This window comes from Anolis carolinensis, unplaced genomic scaffold, assembly GCF_035594765.1.
Source record: "Anolis carolinensis isolate JA03-04 unplaced genomic scaffold, rAnoCar3.1.pri scaffold_12, whole genome shotgun sequence".
NCBI classification, from domain to species: domain Eukaryota; kingdom Metazoa; phylum Chordata; class Lepidosauria; order Squamata; family Dactyloidae; genus Anolis; species Anolis carolinensis.
Window position 1 is genome coordinate 14307598 of NW_026943823.1, and position 10724 is coordinate 14318321.

Genomic DNA, 10724 nt, shown 5'->3' on the forward strand with positions numbered 1-10724 from the left:
CCCGCCAGAGCGGTACCTATTGATCTACTCACATTGGCATGTTTTCGAATTGCTAGGTTGGCAGAAGCTGGAGCTAACAGCTCACACCGCTCCCGGGGTTTGAACCTGGGACCTTTCGGTCTGCAAGTTCAGAGCATTGATGGGCAAGTCTTAATGGACCACATGCTGTCGGATTATAAGTCTCAGAATACCTCACCACTATTCATTTATTATTATTTTTTAAAAAAACATTTATATTCTGCCCTTCTTATTCCAAAGGGGACTCAGGGCGGAACACAGATGGCCAATTCTCTCACACCAGAAGCAACTTGCAGTTTCTCACAGAAAAAAAAGCCATTATCCAAGCATGGTAGGGATGGCCGCCTGTCAGGAGGGCTTGGATTGTATTATCCTGCATGGCAGGGGGTTGTACTGGTTGACTCTTGGGGTCTCTTCCAACTCCATGATTCGAATGCCTGAATCCTGAGCCCCACAGCATCTCTCTTTATGTCTCTGTGCTTGAAGGCATGTTCTTGAATGCATAGGCTCCTCCCAGTTGGGCCAAGGCAAAGACAGCCCTCCTTCCCTTTAGTCCCCCCTTCCTTGCCCAAAGCCCTCTGTCCATAAAGGGGGAAGATCTGCCTGTGCTGTCACACAAGGCGGGGGCTCCAGGCTGTGCGCTGTGTGCGGCTCTCTTTCCTTGTGGCAAGCGGTGCCTGCAAGTGATGCTCTTCCAGCCTCTCTCTTAGGCTGCGGTACTATACAGGGGAGGGGAGAGGGAGCTTTTCCTCCTATTCAGCATTCTGTGCATCCAGTTGGCTCAGAAGGAGAGCAGAAGAGACTGCCGTGGTGGCACTCGGATCTTGTTCAGGGACAAGGAAGGAAGGAAGGATACAAAGGAGGAGAAAGCAAGCCTTGGAAGCAGCTGGAAAGATTGAGCCCAAGGAAGGTATGTGTGACATGGTCATCCTGGATAGATAGATAGATAGATAGATAGATAGATAGATAGATAGATAGATAGATAGATAGATAGATAGATATACAATGGGGAGGTATGGTTGCATGCTCTTTTAATCCCATATAAAGGAAATCATTCTTCCATCCATATGTGTTGGAAGCGCAACCTTGCCAGCACGTGTAAATAGCCATTCCAACAAATCCTAATTTCCTGCAGGATTTGTTTTAGCAAAAGGGATTACAAGGGAATGAGGGAGAAGAGGTTCAGATGTGGAATTTATTATTTTTAAATGTGTGGGGGGAAGGCTATAATAGCTTACAGATCTCTTCTGCCGGCAATTACCGCAAGCCAGCACCTCTTTGCATGCAAGGCAGCTCTGCAAAGAGAGAGGTTTCCAGCACCGCAGACAGCAAACCGTGAGCTCCAAAGTGTTGGCTGCCTATTATTATTATTATTATTATTATTATTATTATTATTATTATTATTATTATTATTATCCTGCCTTGACTGAGACACAAAGAGACCCACTGTGATGAGAAAAGAACAATCCATGACATACAATTATTAAAATAGAAGGATGTCAATTAAAACTCAATGGCATGCTGGGCAATTCAATGGTGTTTGGTCGTATCCCTCACACAACTTAGCTGTCTTGCTGAACTGTGGCTTGCAGACTATAAGAAAACAGAATAGATCATAATCAGACATCGCTACAAATAATTAAAAATAATAATTTGCTTTGCAGTCCGAACCCATGGCAATAGGGAAACTGTAACACCATTGCTTCCCAAAGGCAACTAGCCTACAGGGAGAGGAAGAAAGGGTATCCCTATAATCACAATGGATAACAGTAATACATGTGGAGTATCCCTTATCCAGGACTAGAAGTGTTTTGGATTTCAGATTTTTCTTTTCGGGATTTCAGAATACCTGTATGTGCATCTATGTACATTGTTAGATCTCTTGGAGATGAGTGCCAAGTCCAGACACGGCATTCATTTCTCTTTCACAGACACCTTATTAGCCCAAAAGTAGTTTGGCACACAATGTTTTGAATAATGTTGTGCACAAAGCAAAGTCTGTGTGCATTGAGCTATCCAGAAGCCAAGGTGTCACTATCTCCACCAGCCAGCTGGAGGAATTCAGGGTTTGAAACATTTCGGAATTCCAAACCTATAGTATTAATTGCACAAATGGCATTGCTAAGTAACATTAATAATGACATTTTCATATAAATATTTATAGAGGTTTCAAATTTGATAGAAAACAGGCTGCCACTGGACTTTCCATACTCATGGCCTCTTTATTGTTGGCTCCTTCCAAAATTATAATGAGCTCCATTTACCATCAGGAGGAAGGCATAGAGGAAGACAGATTGGGTTGGATGGGACAAGACTATAATTTTGGCAAAGCAGCGATTGCTTGTCCTAGTGGTTAAAGATATTTCTGTTTCAGGGAGTAAAACATATTGAGAAGGTTCCTGCCGAGCAGATTGGGGTTGGACTGAATGGCCTTTGGGGTCTATAGGATTCTTTGATTCTTATTCTATGATCTATTTACAAATTGCGTAAATGACTGGATGTGTCGGTTGCCTATGTGTCTGTTTCAATGCGTTCTGTGCATTAAACAAGCCGCATGAAACATAATGGCTATAGCAATCTATGTGTGGTCTTCACACTAATTTTCGACACCATTGCATCTTGTATATTTCAATACTAATTGACATATACAAGATATTAAGGAGCAATGGGTTTCCCCAAGAGTAATGTGTCACCCTTTGGCATCTCAAAGAAATACATTGTTGTTAAAGGTAAACGTAAAGGTTTTTCCCTGACGTTAAGTCCAGTCATGTCTGATTCTGGGGGTTGGTGCTCATCTCCATTTCTAAGCCGAAGAGCCAGCATTGTCCATAGACACCTCCAAGGTCATGTGGCCGGCATGACTGCATGGAGCGCTGTTACCTTCCCGCCAGAGCGGTACCTATTGATCTACTCACATTTGCATGTTTTCGAACTGCTAGGTTGGCAGGAGCTGGGGCTAACAGCAGGCACTCATTCCACTCCTGGGATTTGAACCTGGGACCTTTCGGTCTGCAAGTTCAGCAGCTCAGCGCTTTAACACACTGTGCCACCACCATAACATTGTTGTTGTTATTATTGTATTAGTGCCCCACAGAGTTCAGTGATAAGGCAGTCACTCTTGGAAAGGAGAAAGGAATGGTAGTTTCCTGGGTCTGGAAAGAGCATGCAAATCTTTGTGGCTTATTCTACTATTCTAAGCAATTCTGGTCTGTTAGAAAAGGGATGGTTTTTTCCAGAACTTGCAAACTCCAGATCCTGTCTCTTTGCACCATTGTTTCCCTGCAGTCTGGAAAGTGTCTCTGTAATAGTTCTATTGTAATTTCCCATTGTTTCTTATGCACCCAGGAAGATTCTGGTTTGCCGATTTCTTTAACCCCTAAATCTTTAATTAAAATGTTGCAATGCTTCCCAGAGGAGAGAATAAGGCATTGATTTTTTTGTTAGTGACCTGACAGTCGAGGAGCAAACTGTCAATCAAAATGTGAGCAGGTCATAGCTGTATCGAAAGGGAGCCTGCAAAGTTCACATTGCACCCAATGGCCCTGGTTTTGCCACTGGTTTGAAAGAGGCATAGGAAGCCCAAAGGCAGAAGCAATGTTAAGATGTGTGTGAAGCAACCGCCTCATAGTTTGACCTTGGGGAAGGCAGGAAGGGTTTCTGCAGGATGCAGGGAAACACTGACCATATGTGCATAAATCTCAATGTACCGTATATCCCAATCTCTATCTGTGAAAGGCAGCGAGGTGAAAGGACTTAGCATGCATTGCTCTGCCTGTGAATAGCATGTGAGGCATCTTACAATAGGTTTCAGTCATTTGAATCAGCCCAGATTTGGATGTTCTGCATTTGCAGAGGAAAAGCCCAAGAGGATAAGGAACAAGGGGCAAAAGAGAGGGAAATGGCTAAACTGATTGATCGATCGATGGCACTTCCTGCACCTTCTGTAAAATGGAAATTGAAGCATAGCACTATCTGCTTGGAGCATAGTATTGCAGAAGGGGCTGCTCCTTCCCGCTCCTCACCTGTCCCTTGCTCCGTGGCTCAACTGTTCCTTCTCTGCTGGATCTGTGCCACCAAGAGCAGGTGAGGGAGGGAAGGCAAGGTAAGGAATGAATAGGAAAGGCCACACTTTCTTCATCAGCTTTCCATGAAATCATAGAACTGGAAAAGACCCTGGCATTATCTACTCTGCGTTGAACTGCATTATACGAGTCTACATTGACCATAGAATGCAGTTGAGATGTGGCACCCAAGGGCCATCCAGTCCAACCCCCTTCAACCATTAAACCCTCCTGACAGATGACCATCCAGCCTCTGATTAAAAACCTCCACAGAAGGAAAGAAAGTCTACTGGGCTTTCAGGCAGCAGCATATTCCACTGCCAAACACCTCTGTCAGGAAGTTCTTCCTAATCGTTAGGTGGAATCTCTTTTTCTGCCATTTGAACCCATTACTCCATTGTGTCCCATTCTCTAAACTGGCTTCCCCCATCTTCAATGGGGAAATCCTAATATTCAACCATGGTTTTCATCTCCCCATCTCTCAGCCTTCTCTTCTCTAAGATAAACATTTCCAGCTCCCTAAGCCAGTCCTCAGAGGGATCCATGGTTTCCAGACCTTGAACCATTCTCTGGACACCTTCCATCTTGTCCACGTCCTTCTTGAATTGTGGAGCCCAGAAGCAGACACCTGGTTTTGAAAAACGTGTGGCTGGAATCCAGCAAGTGCATGTATGCATATAGGAAATGTGCAGGAACCTAGTCTGTCAGAGTGGCTATAGACATCCAGGGAGTGTTGTTAGGTTTTCACGTGCACAAACTCATGCATACTTCCCTTCTGCCAAAATGTACAGTCATCTCTCCACATTAGCAGTTTTTGGGCATTGATTTGATTATTCGTGGATTTAATTCAAAATGTTTGTTGTAGAAGTCTCTGAGTCCTTCAGTGTGCTTCTACAGTCTTCTTCTATCATGTTGGAGGACCTAGAGATTCCTAGGAAGAACATCTCTCTAGGAATTTCTAAGCCCTCCAATGCGATTCTATGGCCAGGTCCCAGTGGAAGTTGACCTTAGATACATTATGGAAGATGTAGAAATTCTTAGAGAGGCAAATAATTAGCATTTCTGTTCCCCATTTCTTTATCCATGGGGGTCCTGTTGGGAAATCTGAAGGACTGACTGTGCTTTTAATGCAACTGACCCTGAACTAATCCCCTGAACTTTTGTTTACTTAGGTCGTATTTCCAGAATCTCACAGCAACATGGAGAACTCATTTTCCTGCTGAGGGATGAAAAACACCTGAAGAAGCACTGAATGCAACAGGTTTCAAAAGTAAAACCTCAGAAGAAGAAAAGTGCATAAATGTGTGAATGAAAACGACTTGGGTGGAATTCATTGTACCATCATCCACCTTGGGAAGAACCGACTCATTCTATCAATCAAGGACTTTTGAATGGGAACTTGGTGGTCCTTCTAAGAGCAACGTGAATTCCTAGCTGGTTTCTGGCTGCAATGTTTTGAAATGTCGTAAATTAACTATCCATAAAAAAAACCCTGAAAGATGGTTCCAATTTTTTAGTGGAGAAGGTTGGGATATGCATGCTTTGTAGCGCATCAACCTCTCCAAGTTGTTCTTGTACGCTATGTAACATCAGGAACCATAATTGCAAGAAAAATTGCTGAGATATATAAAATAGTCTTCCCAAAATCTTATTATAACATGGATTCCTATCACATGCAGCTTTGAAAATGAAAGAAACCTAGCCAAGGAGTTGGGTCATATATGACAGTATCCAAAACTTGAAATAAAAAACCCAAAGGACAGTTCCAATTGTTAGTAGAGAAGGTTGGGAAACGCATGATTTGTAGCGCACCAACATTTCCAAGTGATTCTTGTGGACTATGTGATGTTGGGAGCTGTGACTGCGAGGAAAATTGTCTTCCAGACACGTTGGCTCATGATAATAGGGATTCCTATCCCATGCGCCTTGAAAAGGAAAGGAATCCAGACGTTGGCTTCTATCTGACAGTATTTGGAGCTTAAAAACCAAAAGGTGGTTCCAAGTTTGCATAATTTGTAGTGCACCAACGTTTCCAAGTGATTCTTGTGGACTATGCGACGTTGGGAGCTGTGGTTGCGAGAATTGTCTTCCCAATGAACACATTGATTGTCTTATGATAACGGGGATTCCTGTCCCATGCGCCCCTGAAAACGAGAGACCGAATCCAGAAGTCGGCTTCTATCCGCCATTATTCCAATGAGGCCCAGACTGGGAGGCACCTCCGTCCCGGCGTTTTTGTCAGCCAGGGAATACGAGACTTATGGGATCCTGAACACGACACGGGACACTGCAGCCCCACAAACTCAAGAGTCCCTTTCGTCGGCTGTGGCCTTAGTGGTGGTGCTGGCTCTCATCCTTTCCTTGGTCACCACCTCCCTGGTGACCTACTGCTTTCACAAATGGAAACTGAGGAGCAAAAGGCTCCAGAAAGCCCATGAGGAGTACCAGAGGGACCATGAAAGCAGTGGGCTCCAGAGCAAGCCCAGACTTGTTTCCTAAGGACCAAACACACACACACACAAACAAACTGGAAGAACAAACCCATCAACCTGAGCTTGCAGATAATATTTACTGAGAAAAGGGTGAGAATATGGGGACTTGGAATGTATGAAGGGGCCACAATAATGGTTGCTTGAGCTGATTGGTACCTGTCATTCTGTGGTGTGCCTCTCTCTTACGTTAGATGTATTTATTCATGACGATGTACCACAATTGCATTGCAAAGTTGCATTTAGTGTCCTGCCAGGATCCCTGGATCGCAATACTCCAAATGAGCCGACCAATAATGTGCAATAGGATCACTCTGGTTTGAAAACAGCAGCCTTCTTTTTAGCTCAGATGTGTCCCTTGGCAATAAAAGGGCTCAAACTTCAGCTACCGCAAAAAAAGAACAGAAATCCATATCAATCTGCTAACTGAACAGCTAAAGGGTGCTGTCTGAATTTCAGAAACGAAAAAGATCAAATGCTACAAAACTCCAGCCAAGAAAATACCCTTGTTGAAAGCCTCAAGTTTCACTGATTTGAATGGCAATTCCATTTAAAACAGTGAAAATACATACATGACAGAAAATACATACATGTACAGGAAGTGCACTGAAACATCACTGCTAGTGATGAACTTGAGATGAACTAACATGGGAATCTTACCATAAGGTGTGAAAAATTTGTAAAAAGATGGGCCTTGGGTGAGGTGCATTTTAATTAACAATTACCACTCCTTTTAAAAATGGCTTTGTCTCATTTGGAAGCACGAAACAGTGTTTCCCTTTCTGATGATTATTTAGATCAGATTAGATTAAATAAGGATGAAAGGACTAGCTATGTCCAAAGAATGCACCACCAAATAGGGGACTGCCAAAGGGCTTAAAATCCATGATATGTCTCATTGGGACAAGTGTTTAAAGGACAGTGTTCCAAGTCCAATGGGTAGCGTTCTCCAAAAGGCAGCTTGTTCTATAGTTACTTAAAGATAAGTGTGTGCACCACATGGGTTTGGGTTAGGGATTAGGCTGCTGGACTGTCCTTTCCAGCATCTCTTATTATATGCTGACTAGGTCTGATGGGACTTGCAGTTCAATATCATGAGAGTGATATTCTCAACAAGGGCTTACAGTGCTGACAATTACATACATATTCATGACTTATGACAATGAAAGTGCATCCAGTATTTATACAATAATAGCCTCTTATTCATTCAAAACTTTCCCTGGAAAGAAAAAAACGTGGAAAATAGCAAACTCTATATTGAAATGAACAACTTCTGCTGGAAATTACGAGAGTTGCACTGGAGGAAGGAGAACATTCCCAGAGAGTTCTATATACTCCAGTGTAAATTTATGGTAATGCCCAGCAGAAGGATGCCATATGAAACCGTGAGGAGTACTCTTGTAGAAGATACTATCAGAAATACATTTCAACTTATTGTCAAGGCAGCTTCTGTACATGATATAAAGAAAGGAATCAGTCTTGTTTGTTGCTAGGCCCCAAATGTCTTGAATTTATCCAGATCAGTATCTGTCCATCGAAAGGGGAAAACAAAGATGCAATTCAGGTGGACACATTAAAAATAACCCTTTGAACCCCAGCCTTTCTTTTCTTGGATATAGGGCCAGTTGGGACCAAAGAGAACAGATTCCGACTTGCAATCCAAATACACATTTCCAGCAGGGCAGATGGTTGAGTCAATCAATTGCCTAGTCTAATTGGGTTGATTTAAATGGGCATTTTAAAGAAAATTCAATGCAGTAAGACCTTAGAAGAGGTTTTCTTTTCCCTCTTCTCTATCAGACAAAGGGATGCCTCTGCAAGAGGATGCTTCAGAGATACAAGGGAAAATGGGACACGCGGGTGCCATCTTTACAGTCCTAAGAACCTCACAATTATTTTCTGGGGGGAAATGCAAGCTCTTCTACCTCCACAATCCATAAGGATCTTTGTCTTGGTTCCTGGTTTGTGTTCCATATGGGAGAAAAGTAATATATTACTTGCTTACTTAAGTAATATATCTATGGAGAAAAAAGGTATATTCCATAATTTACCTTCCCAATCTATTTTAAGAGCCTTTTTTTCAACAAGAAGTGATCCAGAGGTTGCCTTTTAGGTCCCTTTACACTTAGGAAATTGTCCAGAGGACAAAAACATGGGGAAATTGGTTCCCTTGGGACTGTATAACTCATTTTCCAAAACATTTTGGAGTGTCCTTGATCCCTTGGCAGTTCAATGTGGTCCTTCAACCCTAAAAGTTGTCTGATCTAAGATGAGGCCCTGCTGAAGCATGTACATGCATAAGGAGAAATCTGTTTCTTCTTTTATTTCATACACATATTAAAGCAACTCATATGATTCCTCAGCTAGCCTTTCTTTCGACAGGATTATAACCCTAATTTCTGACCCATTCATGCTTCCTATTCCTTTTTAGCATGTTTCTATTTTTGTCGTTTATCACATTTATATCGTAGAAAAGAAAGAGACTCGAATGTGAGTCCATGAATCATTTTTAAACTGAGTATAGACTATAACATCAGAACAATTATTTGGATTGGTTTGGTTTTTAAGTAGGTAGTGTGTAAATATAGAGATATAACCATCTTGCTAAAGTATATAGCTTGCTTGCGATTATCATTAGCCGATGTAATGCTTCTTTTTCAATGAGCTGTGAAACTGTGGGAATGCTGTACATCTTTCTTCGGGAGGCAAAATAATAGTAATAATGCTTAAGTGTCCAGTTTTAAATACTGTGGAAGGAAATGGGGCGGGGAGGGGACTATTTGAAGTATTTAACAAGGTGCATAAGCATATGAAAATATGGGTTTTCGTGGGACCTTCTCAGGAAGCCTGGAAGCAATTGCCACAGAGGTATTTTGGAAAATGTATTTATGGATCATATACATGATTCGATGTGGGAACAAAACAATACTATTTTATTACTGAATAAAAGAAATAAAGAAGCAGTGAACATCAAGTTATTGGGGGCAGCTTTTCTTATTATGAAGGATCTAATTGGAGGTGATGTAGTGGAGGGAATCCAGAGAGCCATGGATATAGCACGGCTTATGTCTCTTTTAAGAGAGAAAAAGTGGCATATAAATGCTGCTGCTGCTGCTGCTGCTGCTGCTGCTGATGATGATGATGATAGCAACAGAAGACAACTGTGCTCTGGGGCCATTGTAAATATATCTGGAGAAGACACCATAACTAAAGCTTTAACTCAGGTTAAACCCTTTACGTGGCAATTAGAAAGATAAATCACAGACTTATGGATTCTTACTACAGGAAAATAGATTCCTCCACAAGATCAGAAATAAAGTATTTGCTGTAGAAGCCATGGAATTGACTGCTTTGAAGAGTGACAGACCTCCCTTCTTTGGGGGTCTTTAAACATTCATTGGATGGGCATCTTTCAGGAATGCTTTGCTTGGGTATTCCTGCATTGTAAGGGGTTGGACTGAATGGACTTTGCGGTCCCTTCCACCTCCCAACAACACTGGTGGCACAGTGTGTTAAAGCGCTGAGTTACTGAACTTGCGGACCAAAAGGTTCCAGGTTCAAATCCCAGGAGCGGAATGAGTGCCCGCTGTTAGCCCCAGCTCCTGCCAACCTAGCAGTTCGAAAACATGCAAATGTGAGTAGATCAATAGGTACTGCTCTGGTGGGAAGGTAACGGCACTCCATGCAGTCATGCCAGCCACATGACCTTGGAGATGTCTATGGACAATGCCGGCTCTTTGGCTTAGAAATGGAGATGAGCACCAACGCCCAGAGTCGGTCACGACTGGACCTAACGTCAGGGGAAAACCTTTACCTTTACTACCTTGATACAGGTGAGATCAGGATGTTTTCTATTTCTAACTTGCATCCCATTATCAGCTTATATCAAAGCTGGGCAAGACCTGCAGGAAATCCTATCCCCCGTTTTTACAGGCCCTCAATCACTTCCAAGTGCCAAACTGTTTTTCTAGGTATAATTCACCTCTGAAGGATGACAGTCAGCCTTGTTTAATGGGAAGATCATTTTCTAAGTCCCTTCATATTTTAGCTCCATATCCCATATATATAATTTTTGGGAACAAGTCTCAGAAATGTCAGGGTTACTGGTCTTGTTCAAGTTATGGAAGGCAGGGGGGGTCGCTGTTAGAATCAAAGG

The 10724-nt window shown here is 42.5% G+C and overlaps 1 long non-coding RNA gene across 1 annotated transcript; it reads left to right on the forward strand.

The window, feature by feature from the left end:
* The first annotated feature begins 373 nt into the window (after positions 1-373).
* On the forward strand, positions 374-9542 carry LOC100555557 (uncharacterized). Its single transcript, XR_507324.2, has 2 exons — positions 374-928; positions 5252-9542. It is a non-coding gene; the product is annotated as an uncharacterized LOC100555557 (long non-coding RNA).
* The last annotated feature ends 1182 nt before the right edge of the window (positions 9543-10724 follow it).